Consider the following 17,246-nt stretch of genomic DNA (forward strand, 5'->3'; position numbering starts at 1 on the left):
CAGCCTGGACTACAGAGAGACCCTATGTCTAAAGAAAAAGAAAAAATGGGAGAGAGGAGAAAAGAAATGTTTGCAGCAAATTAGAAAGTGAATTCTACAACGAATACAAGATTGAGCTTGAGGTTACTTCTCAGAAAAGCTCTATGGAATAAATTAGCAAAGGCATGCTAACATATAGAAATGAATTTCATTATCACCAACTGCTGAGGAGAGTTCATCAGAAAGCCCAAACTAGAAAGGAATACCTGACTACAAAATAAGAAAGACAAAGAAGGGGCTGGGAGTGTAACCCAGTGGTAAAACTCTTGCCTAGTGAGACAGACAGACAGAAGGAGGAGGAGGGAACAAATATCTTTACAAATATAAAGCAAAATATAAGGCTAGAGGTGTGGTTCAAGTAGGAGAGTGCCTGCTTTCCAAGTGGAAAGCCCTGAGTTCAAACCCCAGAATGGCCAAAAAATAAACAAACATAAATGTATTGACATTGAAAAAGATGACTGGAAATCACAAGTTTTTCCTATATTAAAAAGTTAAAAAGAAAAAAGAAAAGAACAAAAAGTCCTAAGAACAACCAACCAAATCAACCAACAGCAACCAAAATCAGAGAGAAAAGGGAAAATGTGAGAGGTAAGAGGTACAGACTCTTTGGAAATGAAGGATCAAAGATAAGAATGAATGCTAGGATATTCCCCAACAGGAATGAGACACACCACACAACTGAAATTTAAAATTTGGTATAAGACATTAAATCAAGTATTAGAAGGAAAAGTCAGCCTGGGATTGTTCCAGAAAAGCTGCCTATTGCCCAAAGCTGAGCTTTGTCTATCCCTCCTTACTGTTCTCTCTGGCTCTAGGGGGAAAAAAAAATTTAGCCTTCAAATCTTGCTCTCAAAAATGGTGAAAATTACATAAATTTTAGTACAGCAAATGTCAAAAGAGCAAGAGAAAAACATGAGTAAAGTCAGGCATGGTGGTACACTACTATAATCTCAGCACACAGCAGACAGAGACAGAAGGATTTTGAGCTCAAGACTAGGCCAGACTAGATAGACATTGGCTCCAAAAAAAAAAAAAACAAACCCTGGGTGCCAGTGGCTCAAGCCTGTAATCCTAGCTACTTGGGAGGCTGAGATCAGGATGATCACAGTTCAAGGTCAGTCCAATCCAGCCAAATAGTTCACAAGACCCCATCTCCATAATAACCAGCACAAAATGGACTGGAGGTGTGGCTCAAGTGGTAGAGCAATTACTTTACAAGCAGGAAGCCCTGACTTCAAACCTCAGTCCCAGAAAAAAAAAAAAGAAAAAGAAAAAAGAATACAATGTGCTTAAGATAGTCAAAATTTGCAACCTCAAAGTAAATTTAACTTAACATAAAGCTATCTCTGAAAACTGCCCCACACTAAATAAAATTTAATTATGAGTTCAAACAAAGCTTAAGAATGAGATGAAATAGGAGAGTAATAAGGATTATAGAACCAAAGTAATAACAAAACATTACAGAATTAGTAAATAAAACAGAATCAGCAAAAAAAAAAAGACATTGTTGAAAATAAAAATACTACTAAAAAAATCACAGTAATGAATATGAAAAACAAAGTTAAGAGAGGAATTAATAGCTACAGAAAGCAAACATAATCAAGCAAGGATAACTTGTGTCCCTGAAGTGAACAGAGAATCTAATAAATGGGAAACAGAAGTTATGTTTATATACAAACATAAAAGTCTACAAAATGAAAGATTCTGCTGTAGGACTGTGGATGCAGCTCCGAGGTAGAGTACCTGACTAAGCCTCAGGCCCTGGGTTTGATCTCCAGCACTGCAAAAAAATATTCTGCTAGAAGAGGAGAATGAGGAAGAGGGGAGGAAGAATGTATATGTGCACGTGTGTGCGTATGTGTGCACATGTGTTTGTGATCTCTGCAGCAGCAGCAGCAATATTCCAGGCCCACTATTTTAAGATCTTAGTGGTAAGAAAGTGTGACCAAATAGTGGTATTATATAAGCCAAGATATAATCCAAAAATAAGGCAAGAAGAAAAAACCCATTTTGAAGAGGTGATAGTAAGAACTTGCTGAAAAGAGCTGGGATAAAAAGGACTAGTAGTGAACATCTAGCAAATCTATAGAATACTTACATAACTCAGAATTATGCTACTGAAGAAAGTGTCACAAACTGAAAAAATTTAATGTAAGTATCCTTAAAAAATCATGTAAACAAATTGGGTATCAGGTAAAGTGAGATGAGCACAGCCTTTCATAGTAGGAGCTCAATACAGAATTTAAAGCATGTAATTAAAACACATAATAGCTTGACACCAAACAGTAACTAGTCACAGATTCCCTCCTTGTTGACAGTTTCTAATTTTCTTGACAAAATCAAGAGCTCCCTCTTGATTTTGGCCTTATTCTCCAGCCTTGTGGTAAAGATGGTCCAGGGCAATTAAGACTTATCTATTCTCATTAACCACTAACTGGCCTGAGATAGGTTTAGGTGAGGATAACAAAACAGAAGGAGAAATTTTCTTGGAGACTTTGGAATGTTCTCCACACTTTTTTTAGGGGGTGGGGGTGGGGAGAATGGGGTTTGAACACAGGCCCTCACACTAAATAGGCAGGTGCTCTACCACTTGAGCCACACCACCAGCCCTCTAGTCACTCTTAAAAAGGTATTCCCTTCCTGCATTCAGATGCTCAAGGATTAGGCCATGACCCTTGAAAGACTGCAGTAACCTGGCAACCTCAAGGAAAAAAACCAAGAGAATCAAAGGTCAACAAGGTCCTGCCACTGTTGAACTGGCTACTGTTAGTCAACCTTAAAAAAGCCTCTAACTTTGGCAAAATAACAAATCTCCAATTGCTGTAGCCACTCTGATTCCAGCATGCCATTACTTATAGGTAAAAACCATCCAAATAGGAAAGACAATCTTCCCCCACTTCCTTTTGGAAGTACTAGGGGCTTGAAAGCAGGGCATCTTGCTTGCTAAGCAGGCACTCTACCACTTGAGCCACACTCCTTGCCCCAATTTTACCTCTTCTATGTCTTGTTTTTATAATTTTTGTTATTAAAGATATCTTTAAAGAAATAATCTCCCATGTTCAGTAATAATCTATTTTACTTTCATTTAGCTTATTTGACCAAAATAATTTTGTCTATCTAGTCATCCTTTTAGTCTATGCATAGAAGAAATCTGGGATATTTAGTATTAATGATGGCTATAGTAGACTCTTGGAAAGGATGAAGGCCTCACAGGTCATCTGAGGGAAATCTATGGAAGTATCAAACATAAATGAGAAAGTATATGGTCAAGGGGGCAATAAATGAACTTTTAGTTTATTGCTTGGTTAATGAGAAGTAATTGAGGACATGAGTGCAGGTGGAGCATCAAGAAACGCATGTAAAGAGAACAGCTGCAATGGTGCTCAAATAGCTGCTACCATTCTGTAGATGCAACTGGGGGACTTCCTCATCAGTCTGGTAGTTCAATTCTACCCCACTGTAATAACAACTATGACCTCATTCTCCCTGTCTCAAAGAGAAATCAATGTACCCATGCAAATTTGCTGAAAAATTTGGAGGAAGGAGAGACACATAGTTTCATCGCTCTGTTGAACACAGGCACCCAGAGCACTAACCTATCTGGATCCTTAGGGAAGAAAAGACTCCAGGATTCAGTAGGTAAGACTCACAGGGAAATAAGGAAGTTAATAAAACTTTGAAGGCAGGGCCTTTGGACAATGAATTATACTTTCATTACTGCTTATACATCTCAAGTACAGCAGTAACTAATTATGTTCTAACAGGAATCAAAGTACAGTAACCCAACCTAAGAAGGATTTAGGGGTTTTATTTTGTTTTTTTATGGCAATACTGGGGTTTGAACATGCTCAGCAGATTTTTGCATTTTTAAAGGATTCTTTACCTAAAAAAAAAAGAAGACTATGTGACAGAGACAGACTGTGTATGATTTGAAAAGCCCAAAATATCTACTACATGAATTTTTACAGAAAAAAATTAACAAGCCCTGTGTTACATGCTTATCTTTACCCATCTCACAAATATGAAAGGGTATTCTACCAATCAAGAAGAAAAGCACATAAAGACGTGCTAGTGGGTAAATAAAAGATTCCCCAAACCATGTCCCTTTCTAGGGTGATTCAACAAAAAAAAAAATACATAATTCCAAGAAGACAAAAGAAAGCCACAGCTTTGGTAAAGGACTTAAAGATAGCATGGGTAGGTAGTAATTGACTTAATCTCTTTAACTTCTGCCTGATGAACAAGTATACCCAATTCAACATTTAATATGAAAGCTTTTTCCTCTTCCAGAGATAAAAGACCCTGATCTCCTTTCTCAATGCCTCATCAGAAATTACCACTTTTCATAACTTCAGCAAACACTTTACTACATTATTATCTTCTGAACCAGTTTCATATTCTTATTTTTCCTACTCAACTATAATTAGAATTTTTCCCAGACCAGTTAATAATTATTCAAAGTTATCTATAATACTATCTTTCTCTGTTTGGAAGGAGGTTGGTTTCTGAGGCAGGGTCTTGCTCTATAGCTCAAGCTGGCCTCACACCCATGACCCTGCTACCTTAGCCTCCCTAACACTGGGATTACAGAAGTGTACCATCATGCCCACCTAACACCCAGCTAAAACTACCTTTATCCTCCTACCCCCACACTTAAAACTCAAGGATTGTGCACTGGGGAGCAGGGGTACTAGTATTTGAACTCAGGGCTTCACACTTGCAAGGGAGGCACTCTACTATTTGAGCCATGCCTCCAGGATTCAAGAGGTTGGTTTTGGGTTTTTTGGTTTGTTTTTTTTTTTTTTTAAAGCATGTGACATGTTTTCACTGGGTTCAAGTAACTACATTAGGCCAAGTGCAGTGGCTTGCACCTATAATCCCAGCTACTCAGGAGTTAGAAACTGGGAAGCTCCTGGTTCAAGGCCAGCCAAGGCAAAAAATGAGCTAGTAGACCCCCATCTCAATCAGTAAGCTGGGCATGGTGGTATATGCCTATGATCCCAGTTACAGGGAAGCAAAGGGAACAAGTTAGATAGAAGGAATCACCTGAGGTCCACCCCAGGCAAAAGTATGAGATTCTGACCAAAAGCAAAAAAAAAAAAAAAAAAAGGCTGTAGGCATGATTTAAATGGTAGAACACCTACCTAGCAAGCATAAGGCCCGGAGTTCAAACCCTAGTACCACCAAAAAGTAAAATAGAAAAGACTAAAAGAAAGGAATCTGCTTCAAATACAGTACAGATTGGCAGTAAGACATGTACTTATATAAAGACAATAGTATAAAAGTGAAATGAAAATCATGTAAAAAAGAGACAGTGGGGGGGCAGGCAAAGTGGCTCAAGTGGTAGAGTGTCTGCCTAGCAAGTATGAGGCCTTGAGTTCAAACCCCAGTGCCGCCAAATGAAAAACAAAAAAAAAAGTTAACAGCAAACATTTCACACCAAGATGGTGCAAAAGCAAAAAGGAAGCTCCTGCTTCTCCCCAAGGCCAAGAAGGCAGTGCTAAAAGGTGTCCACAGCCACAAAAAGAAGATACACATGTCACCCATCTGCAGGCGGCCCAAGACGCTGCAGCTCCAGAGGCAGCCCAAATACCCTAGGAAGAGTGCCCCTGGGAGAAACAAGCTTGACCACTATGCCATCATCAAGTCCCCCTGACCACAGAGTCTGCATGAAGAAGGTAGAAGACAACAATACACTTGTGTTCATCGTAGATGTCAAGGCCAACAAGCACCAGGTTAAACAGGCTGTGAAGAAGCTCTATGACACTGATATGGCTAAGGTCAATGCCCTGATGGGGCCTGATGAAGAGAAGAAGACATATGTTCAGCTGGCTCCTGATTATGATGCTACAGGTGTTGCCAATAAAATTGGAATCATCTAAATTGAGTACAGCTGGCTAATTCTAACTATACTTTTTTTTTTTTTAAAGAGAGAAACATAGTGTGAACCATCCAAGTCAAAGAATGTCTAGCTTTATTAGAAAGGCAATACTGATGCCAGGTGTAGTGTAGCACATGCCTATATTCCCAAATACTCAGGAGACTGAGGCAGTAGGATTACTTGAGTCTAGGAGTCCTTGAACTCCTAGAAGCAAGACCTAGGCTTAGGCTTAGTTGCCTAGAGGAGGGAGAAAGGGAAAGAAGAGAGGGAGAGAATAAAGGAAGAGAAGGAAAGAAGGAAGTAAGATGGGGCTGGAGGCATGACTCAAGTGGTAGAGCACTTGCCTAGCCAGCAAGCATGAGGCCATGAGTTCAAACCCAGTTCAAAAGAAAGAAAAGAGGAAGGGGGAAGGAGAGGGAGGGGAAAGGGAGGAATAGATTTGGTAAGTGCTGGATTTGGGTTTGAGTCAAAGTAAGAAAAGAATAAAATGGGGACAAGTGAACAATACAATCCAAATGGCTAATGAGGACCCCAAGAAACCAAAGGCAAGATGTCCACTTAAGTCTTCGTACAGACATGCAGAGAGAAGAACTAAGGAGAAAACCCAGAAATCTGTCAATTTTGCAGAATTTCCAAATGCTCTGAGAGGTGGAAATAATGTCTAGGAAAGATAAATCTATATCTGATGAAATGGCAAAGGTGGATAAAGTCTCCTATGACCAAGAAATGAAGGATTATTGCTAAGGGAGGCAAGAAACAAAAGGACCTGAATGCCCCCAAAAGACCACTGTCTAGATTCTTCCTGTTCTGTTCAGAATTCTGACTCAAAATCAAATGCACAAACCTTAGAGCATTGCTACTGAAGATATGGTAAAAAAAAAAAAGCTTGGTGAGATGTGGAATAACTTAAATGAGAGTGAGAAGGAGCCATTAAGGTGGCAAAGCTGAAGAAGTATGACAAGTCTAAAGAAAAGTTTGATAGTGCAAAAGATCCCACTACAGTTACCAGGAAAAAGTGGAAGAGGAAGATGAGGAGGAAGAGGAAGAGAAGAGAGAAGAGAAAGATGAATTAAAAAAACTTTATCTGTCTGCTTGTGAACACCTTAGAGGAGGACAATGCCGTAATTAACACATCTTTTATTTGAGATGTGTCTACTTCCCTCACTAGATTTAATTACCAAATTTGATCTCAATCATATTGTAGTCTCTCAAAGGGCTCTAGAAATTTTCAGGAGTTTTCATGAAGTAAACCCCTGGAGCACCCAAAACTGTATCAAAGTTGTACATATTTGTAAACATATTTAAAATGAAAAGTCATTTTCATGATCTTCTCACTCTGTGCTATTGCTGTGACAGGCATTTGGATGTTTCTGGCATTTTGTTTTCAATTTGTAAGGTGTTGTTAACTCTTATGAATATTGGCCAGAAATCCTGCATTACCACCTGTACATATCTATAGTTTGTGAAAATAAAAAAGCAATCAGGAGAGAATCTTAATGTTCCTTACTTGGCAAGGAGGCTGTGAGGGAAGATGCCTTTTAGAGGGGCTATAGCTCAGGGTGTGCACTGTGAAACTGGACCTGCTGCTACTGCAATGGCATCCATTTTGCTTCATGTTGTCTTGTTTTGTGTATAATGACATAGCATGTGTTACTTAGCTGTGGAAAAGTGGGGGGAGGGCAGGTGGCATAAGAAGTGTTTGGATTTGTTTTTTTGGTTTTTTTTTTTTTTTTGATTAAACGCTCTTTATTCGATGCTTTTGTGTGCAAAATGCTATAAGGAGTTATCCAGCAAGTCAACCCCTTCATCATTCTTAGTTAAAGTGGACACGAGGGACCCAGGCATTCAAGTCACTTTCTACCTAACCCTCTTTCTCCAACCATTCTTTATAGGCCCCAGCGTAGTTTCGAGCTCTGTGGAGAAAAAGAGAGGTGAGGAAAGGGCACGTCCAGTAGGCAATCCCCAATCCGGTCCCAGCTAGTAAGCCACACCTTGCCCATACCCTGTGTTTCCAAGGCCCAGGGCCAGCTGCATGGCCTGGAAGCCCCTCTTGCCCAGCTGACAGAAGAAAACAAGATTCTCATCTTCCAGCTTTGGCTTCTCAGCAGAGTACAAAGCTTGGAAAGCATCTGGGTCCATCTTCAGGGCACTTTCCAACTCAGACACAGGGATGTTGAGCGCCCCAGGGATGGTCCCAGCTGCCGCCTCCTCCCGAGATCGCACATCGAAGAGACTACCCGACCCGAGGCTAGGAACGAGCGGAGTTCAGGGAGCAAGACCGTGGGAGCTCCAGTCATGGTTCGCGCAGTGATTTTGAGTCGCAGGAATGCAGCCCCAACTCGCCCCATCCGGGTCTGCAGCATCTCACCCTCGCTCCCTGAGCCGCAACCTTAATTAAGTGCAACTGTTTTTAACCTGAAGAACTCTTCGTTGTCGGCAAAGAGCATCAATGAGAGTTCAAGAATCTTCTGTACTTAAAACACAACTTGCAATGTTCTGTGTATTTCATGTTTAGAATGCTGAAATCTTTTTTAATTAAATAAACAGTATTACTTTTAAAAATAGTAATAAAAAGGAAAGAATAAAATGAAGGATGAAGGGGGGGAAGGATATAAAGAAAGGGTGTGGGAGGGTGAATGCAGTAGAGATATTATGTACTAAATGAGACATTCTGAAACAATTCCGGGAATGGGGGGAGAGGGGATAAAGGAGAATGGTGTAAGTAGTGAATTCAACTATGATATATTGTAAGAATCTTTGTAAATGTCATGATGTACCCTCAGTACAACAATATGATAATAAATAAACAAAGTGAACATTGAAGAGGACCATTATTTGACAAAACAATAACAAGTGAACAGAATAGTGTTTACCAAAAACAAACATTCATGGCTTGTTTGGTTTTCCATATAAAGTTTTGTTTGCTTGCATGGCTTGTTTGGAGGCAACCACTAGAATATGATCCATCATATGCATTCAAACAAATTAACTTTTCTTTTAATGTTTAATGCGCCAATACTATGCCAAGCACAGCTTCACTGCTTAACTCTTGTTTCTATATTTTAAGAACACTTAAAATATTAATAATTTATCATCAGATTATATATCTACCCTGACCTATTTTGAGCTCAGTTCACATTTCTACATGCCTTTAAAATGTTTCCTATTTTACTACTTAATTTTAATGTGACTGAAATTAAGACTCACGAGCTTTTTAAAATAAAGTTCACAAATGCAACTTCACAACGCTCATAGACAGCTTTCTGTGTAGTCCCTACTTATATTTATGATAACCATTTTCCTAATGAAGACAACCTCTTATAACCACCTACCCCTTTTCCCTTGCCCATCCACTATCAATCAGGACTAAGCCATATAGATTTTATTCCTACAGCACCTCAAACATCATTTCCTGGTAATAAGATCAGGTTAGATTTCATTACTTTTAATCTGATTCAAGTTAACTTGCTTAAACAGCATAATACAGTGGTGAAGAGCAGACTCAGAAGCCAAACTACCCGATTTCAATTTCAGTTCTGTTACCAGCTGTATTTGTACAAGCTATTCAATTTCTATTCCATAGAATTTCCATGTGTAAAATAAAAATTACCTCAAGAAGTTTGTGGTTGAAGACATGAATTAATACATGTAAAGCACTTAGAGCAAAGACTTAGCATATATTAATTACTACATACACATTAGTGATTGTTGCTATTGTCATCATCATAATCATTCTACAAACTTGTCTCACTATTTCAATCACTAAGTAAACGCCTTATACAATGGCTGAATAATCTTCCTCAAGTAGCTATAATCCTACCACTATCAAATACAAACTCTTCTTATAGGAATTGGTATAAATTGCCCCAATCCATATGTTCATTGCTTATCATTTCTGGTCCCTTAACAGTTCAATAACCGAACCTTCCCGGAGTTCAAAATATTCTCAACTTTCTAACTCTTAAAAATCTGGAAATACTATTCATGTTACTGAGAACACTGCCCCCCATAGCTCAAGAAAAATCACTGATATGTCATCCATTTAGCATTTCCTAATGCCTCACAGGAAGCATCTGTCGTATTTCTACAAGTACTTCATTTCTTTCTTCCTAGCCCTCCCTACCTTACTCAGGCTTTCCTGTATTTGTTTTAGCTATTCAATCTGAACATACGCTAACAGTTCTCAATGTCAGACTCTATTGACTTTACATCTTTTTAGCGATAGTGGGCTGGTGGAATGGCTCAAGTTGTAGAGAACCTGCTTAGCAAGAGTGAGGCCCAGAGTACAAACCCCAGTACTAGCCCCCCCAAAAAAAAATTAGCTATAGTTATGTGACAATTAAAATTAAACAAAAAATAGGCCTATACAAAAAAATCTCATCAATAGAACCATCAACTGAGCAACTGATTTTGCTATACAGAATCATACTAGGTAAGTATCCTGTTTCTGAGTAGAGTCTGCTAATATTCATTAGGAAAAAACTAAAATACTCATAATTTTTCATCATAAAAACTTTCCAGTCAACGTGTTAGATGAGAGGTGGCAGAAAGTCATTGCTAGGGCAAAGGGTATAGGCTCAGTGGCAGAGCACATAATTAGTGTGTATGAGGCCCTGGGTTCAATCCCCAACACCAAAATGGGGGGAGGGGGGGAAGAAAAATTCATTTTTGTATTGTAATTGGTGGACTAAAACTTAGTGCCCATTTGATTCCCATATTTGAGAGTAATGCCCATTCTCCATTTAATTGAAAAGTGACAACTACAAATTTGGAGTTTGTTCTGCTATTGCCTATTTTTCAAGGCAAAAACAAACGAAAGATCTCTTGCTTTTAAAATAGCTCTTACAGGGCTACGGGTGTAGTTCAAGTGATAGAGTGCTTGCCTAGCAAGTGCAAGGCCGAGTTCAAATCCCAGTACCACCAAAAAATACTAATAAAATGTTATAACATAAAGCATTCAGTGAAACAGTAAAGCCTTTTAAAACTGCCTTACACTTTTGCCTAAATTATCATTTGGAGCCAGGCACCAGTGGCTCATGCCTATAATGCTAGCTATTTGGGAGGCTGAGATCAGGAGAACCATGGTTCAAGGCCAGCCTGGGCAAATAGTCCAAGAGACTACATCTTCAAAATAACCAGAGGAGTTTGGATTCTTCTCTAAGGCATTTACAATAAAACTTGTGGAAAACATTTCTAGCAAATACTTATTTTTCAAACATATGTTTCTTAATTTGATCTCATTGGTTTTTTTCCTTATAAAACTTTGTAACTTTTGTTTATTACATTCTACAAAAGTACAACTTCTATCTAACAAAATAAACTAAGGAGCATTTTTTTTTAAAGATGCCAAGACATGGATCCTGTCTGGAGGTTGGTACCAGTAGGAGGGGGAGGATACAGGGAAAGGGTGAAGGAAGGTAAATTGGTGGAAATATTATGTGTTCACGCATGAACATGGAAAAATAGGTCCTGCTGAAACTGTTCTAAAAAGGGGGGAAGGGAGAATTAAGGAGAATGATGGAGGGGGTGAATATGATTAAGATAGATTGCAAGCACTTCTATAAATGTCACAATATACCCCCAGTACAACAATATGAAAATACAAATTTAAAATGATAAAGATAATAATAGTAATTTCTAAAAGGTGCCAAGATGTTAGCTACATAGCACACAAAATTAAATTTAATGGACTTCAGGTAAGACTAGTCTAGGAGCCACTCCTTCTAAACCTCTTTGTTGCTTTGGCTAAAAGGGTCTTAAGGGCAATGACTCCTACCCAACCTGCCTATCACTCTCCTCCAACATGGGACCAAATCAGACCAATGAGGACATCTTATCCCAGTAAAAAGGAAAGACTTATGCCCCATACTGGCCAGAAGTAGCCAAAGATTGACTGTGACTTCCTGTTCCCTAAAAGATTTCAGGATCTTTGTTCTTGAATGGGGAATGATAGGCAGCAGTTAGACATAAGTGGTGGCCACAAGAGGAACAAATCATTGTAATTAAACTTCCAACTCCACAGGTAACCAGTCTCTGTTAAGATCAGAGTAGCCTATTAAAGTCAGGGGATATCACAAAATGCTTTTAAGTCAGCCACTCACCTAAAACTTAATCCTTTCTTTACTCAAGAGTAAGCCACACTCTAAATATTGGCTAGGCATGGGACTGGGAGTTTTACACAGGGGAAGGAAGCAACAAGAAAACCTCCAAATAGTCCACAGTATCCACTGATGACATTCTGAAAACCAGAAGTTCTGCCTTTCAAAGCAAGCTAACAACTACCCCACCATGGTTTCATAGATGTTAAAAGAAGTCACAGTACTCCTGAACAGGACAGAAAGGAGTTTATTTCTCACCACAATCGCAGTAGCTAGAATGCATTTCCATCAATGACTTAAGCCCCAGTGTGACAGGATGACTTAAGAGTACAGGTGACATACACAGTGGGCTGTGTGAGGAACCTTGAACTTAGGGAACCTGATTCTGATAATACTCATGTCTGGCAACTACTTCAGAAGGAGGTATCTTCCATGGCTGTAAGCAAATTTCTTTTGCTCTGAATGAAACGCCTCCATTTTCCAAAGCTGTTTGTTATACAAACAACCTGGAAAAGATAATCTGGAACCAAGGTAGCCAGGACCTATACTCCTACAATGTGTAAAATATGTGAGACCAATGAAGAACTGTCTCCCAACACTTAGAAGCTGTCATCACCCAAAACACCCCAATGAAATAACTACAATCACCTACTCTTTCTCTATAACATAATAATTAAGTCACACTTTTGCTATACTTCTTCTTGGACCCCGCTGAGTCCTCTAGGCCCTTGCTCCAATATTTTCTACAAATTTATATGCTCCCTACTTCCCTAGTTTCACTATACCTATCATCCAACTTCAATCTCATTATTTTAAACACTTTTGAAAACAACTTGTCTCCCTTATACCCTACTGCCTTGCATTATCTACGATCTTATTAGATCATATCTAAGATTCTTTTTGTTTATTTGTGGGACTGGAGTTTGAACTGAGGGCTTCTCACTTGTAAAGCAGGCATTCTACCACTTGAGCCATACCAAGTCCATTTTTGCTCTGCTTATTTTGGAAACGGGGTCTCATGAACTATTTGCCTGGGGCTGGCCTCACACTGGACCTCAGCCTCACAAGTAGCTAGGATTACAGACATAAGCCACTGGCTCTGGCCGTATCTAAGATTTTTAAGAGTTAAGTGTGCTATTATCTACAATTCCTCATATACATTTCATTTGTCTAACCAACTTCAATTGGCTTCTGCCCCCACTACTGCACTGAAACTCTTCCTTGACAACTTCCTTAGCACTAGATTCAAAGGACATATTCATCCTTCCGCTGCCTGACATACTCCCTGATTTCCTCTGTAGACTCCTCCCTTCCCGACTATTGAGGAAGAAAAGAAAAGCTCTTACATTAGAATTCCTAGTAATGGATAAAAACAATGATTAGGAAAGTACCTTTTGCCAACCACTATTTATTTCAGGATATAATCACTATTAGATATCCCAATTTGTGGCTAAAATTTTGATGAACACAGAATGTCCAAATCTCCAAGTGCAACGTCAGTCTCCAACATGGCTTCCAAAGAAAGACCACTGCCCCTATGTAGTGCCCACCCACATTGAACAGGCTGACAGTCAACCAACAGAATATTGCAAAAATGATAGTATGCCATAAATGTGGTTAAACTGGAAATTTTTATAGCACATACATTTTACAAAAAAGTATTTTTTAAAAGAAAAAAATTTTTAAAAACTATTCAAAAGGGGAAAAAAACTGACAGTTTATGACCTCTGATGTTAGGTAATCTTAAAAAAAAAAAAATCCAACTTCTGCCTTTTCTCTCTTACAACATTTACTCTGTAAAAAGCTAGGTGCCACATTTTATGACATTCAAGTAGCTCTAAGGAAAATAAAAGCCCATGCAGCAAGAAACTTAGCATCAACTTGCCATTTTGAAGAATATCTTCCACCTTCAGTCAATCCTTCAAGTGATTATATTTTAAGTCAACATCTTAAAGACAATCTGATAAAGAGATCCTGAGTTAGAAATACCAACTAAAGGACTGCAACAGCACCTACCTAGCAAGCTCCTTTACCTAGCTCGTGCAGTATCTTCCTAGCAAGCTCCTGCCTCCTAAACCCAAATTCTTGACCCACAGAAACTATGAAACGGTGCTTATTGCAGTTTTAAGCCACTGATTTTTTAAACATTCTTATTAGCATATGTTAGTTGTACAGGGGAGTTTCATCACGACATTTATATATGCTTACAATGTACCTTGGTTAAATTCTCCCTCATTCCCCTCCCCCACTTCTTAAAACAATCTCAACAAGCTTCACTGTTCTATTTCCACACAAGTATATAAAGTACATCAATCATATTCACCTGTTCCTCTGTTCACCTACCCTTTCCCTGTACCATACACCCTTGAACAGGACCTATTTTTACATTCCTTTCCTTCATTTTTTTACATGTATTTTTGTTGTTCAGAGGGTTTCACCGCTATTTCACACATGAATATATTTTACTTGAATCAGATTAAGTCCCTTTATTACTCTCTATTTCCCTATTCCCACCCACCCACCCCAGTCCCTAAACTTTATAGAGTAGTTTGTCATGCTACAATGGATAAACAACACAGACTTACAGATTACTCTTTGGGAATTTGTTACCAGGAGTGGGGTGTTCCCATAACAACACAACCTAAAAATACAGGAGTTGCTTAGAATTAGAGTGAGCAAAGCTGACAGGACTTTCAGGAGATTATTAGTGAAAGCTTTGTGAGCACTAAAGAGACTGTTAATAGAAAGCTGTATTCTTTAAGAAGGGCTTAAAGGACAGTATAGCTTTCCTTTGCAGCTTGAAGTATATGAAGCTGAGTGGCACAGCATGTGCTTAGCAGGAATAATCTCCAGCACCAAGCAAAGAAGAAAAAAATGTAAAAATAAAATGGAAATCTGTTATGTAGTACCTGAAAGTTTCACAACAATGCTGCCTATGACAACATGAGAAATAGAACATGTATTTAATGAATTACATGGTTTAATTAAGGAGATTTCCAGATAATTTTTGAAGGTTCAGGCTAATGTCTTATTGTTTACAACAGAAAGAAAAGTAAAGAGATAACCCAAATAAAAAACTATTGATTAAAAAAAAAGAACCAAGACTTACTGGGTTTAAAAATTGCTGTCTCTCCAGACAGCATACAATGCTAAAAACAAAAAATGACTCCCAATCAAAATACAATCTAGGCTACTGTCAGAAAACCACGGAATAAAGATTAAAACAATGATATGCCCAGCTGGGCATGAGGCACATACCTGTAATCCTAACATTTTGGAGGCTGAGGTAGGAGGATCTCAAGTTCAACCCTAGCCAGGGTTATGGAGGGGAGGGCAGAGGAGGGGAGGGAAGGGTTGAGAGTGTGGCTCAGTGGTAGAGTGGTGCCTGGCATTCTTAAGGATATAGATTTAATCGCCAGGACTGCAAAAGAAGAAAAGCTTAAAAAACATATAATCCTTCTAGCTGGTGCTCAATACCCAAGGATGAAGTTTACAAATAGAATTGCTTATAAAACTCTTCATGAACCAACCTCTTCTTGCACTTCAAACTCATCAAACATACACACCAGCCAACTGAAACATTACTTATGAAAGTCCTGTCTTCTTTTAGCTCTCTGCTTGAAATCTGCAACTGAAATGCAAGATTCCAAAAAGGAAGGTACACAAAAAAAGAAGCAGGTGTCAGGTAACTCCCAATGCTGAAACCTTTGACAGGACAGAAAAGTAACAATAATGCACTGACTGAGAATTTTAGCTTGCTGAACCACAGAAGAAAGTAGTCCAGTTCTTTTCAAAAGATGAGTTACCCTAAACAAAAGGGTAACTAGTCAGTCCCCTAGGTTCACAAAACACTAATCAAAAAAGTCTTATCTCCCATAAACCTCCACAATACTGTAACGTGTTATATTGGCAAAAGTTCCTGTATCTGCTGCCAGCTATTAAAAACAGACTGGAATCAAGGGCAACTAAGGATGGGAGATAAATCCCATCTCAATGTAGTAGGGGACAGATGGACTTCTGGCAAACCTACTTGAATGCATTTCCATTTAAAGACAGTTTCCAAGTTAAGACTGTTCAACTTAACTATTTTTAAACATGATGTGATATCTTTTCACATGATGCAACAGCAATATATGCATTCAATAGAAACTATACTTTGAATTTTGGGTTTTAATCTTATTGGGCTAACAATACAGTACAATTCTCTCTGGCAATGCTGTGCAATGGCAGGAAGCAGCAGCTTCCAGTCAGTTACGTGACTGCAATAGTAAACGACAGTATACTGCACTGCTAAGCTATGAGGCTAGATAGGTCAGGTGTTGTGCACTGGACTTATTTGCAACTTGTGATGGACTTACTGGAATGCAACTCCACCCAAAGTTCAGGTACATCTTTAATACTAATGGTGAGCAGGCTATAAATGATTATAATATTATAACGTTAATACAAAATAGATTAATTAGCATTGATGGCTAGAAAGAAGGTAAGTCTGAAGACCAAATGAACAAGACTATCTCAATGCAATAAACAACCACTGATTTCTAAATACTGACCTACATACAACTTAGCCTTCAGAGATAAACTCTTTCTGAAGACAGGCTTCCCAATATACCACATATTCCCATGTCTGACATTCCTCTACATTTCTGAACTCTTCTACACCCCATTCTGTGGTTTTAAAAACCTTCAAATTAGAATAAGGCAAAAAGTAAAGTTGGTGCTCTTAAACATTTTTACAGGTATGAAAAGAATTTATTTTTTAAATGAAGAGTCCTTTATAGACAGAGATGATTTTCTTATTAAAAACCACCAAAATGCATTCCTAGTGATTCTGACTACAGCCAAATCACCACCTGGTTGCTTAAGAAAAACATATTTCTGTTTTACAATTGTGACATGGACCTCTGTCCTCAGCACTTCCTGGCATAGAGCTTTACTATAAAGTCCATGTTTCTATCTGAACAAAGCCTTAGAGAGTAGCTAATACTGTGGTCTGCACCTTTTTTTTTTTTTTTAATTGAAATAGAATCTCATTCAGTAGCCCTGGCTTGTCTCAGACTCTCCATCTTCCTGCTTCAGCCTCCAAGTGCTAGGATTATACATATCCAGCACTTATCCTACCTACCACATACAGCCTAAATGCAAAAATCTTTAAAAAAAAAAAAAAAAAGCAGGCAGGGTCCGTACTTCCAGGTACTCAGGAAGCTGAGGCAGAGGATCATCTGAAT

General features: G+C 38.6%; 1 protein-coding gene and 1 pseudogene across 17 annotated transcripts in view; both read right to left on the bottom strand.

Moving 5' to 3' along the window:
• The window catches only part of Mllt10 (MLLT10 histone lysine methyltransferase DOT1L cofactor), a 161,783-nt gene that overhangs the window by 73,884 nt on the left and 70,653 nt on the right, over positions 1 to 17,246 (bottom strand). The gene's annotated exons all lie outside the window — the stretch shown is intronic.
• On the bottom strand, positions 5,116 to 14,515 carry LOC141417513 (thiosulfate:glutathione sulfurtransferase-like; annotated as a pseudogene).

Source organism: Castor canadensis, chromosome 15 (genome assembly GCF_047511655.1).
Source record: "Castor canadensis chromosome 15, mCasCan1.hap1v2, whole genome shotgun sequence".
Taxonomy (NCBI): domain Eukaryota; kingdom Metazoa; phylum Chordata; class Mammalia; order Rodentia; family Castoridae; genus Castor; species Castor canadensis.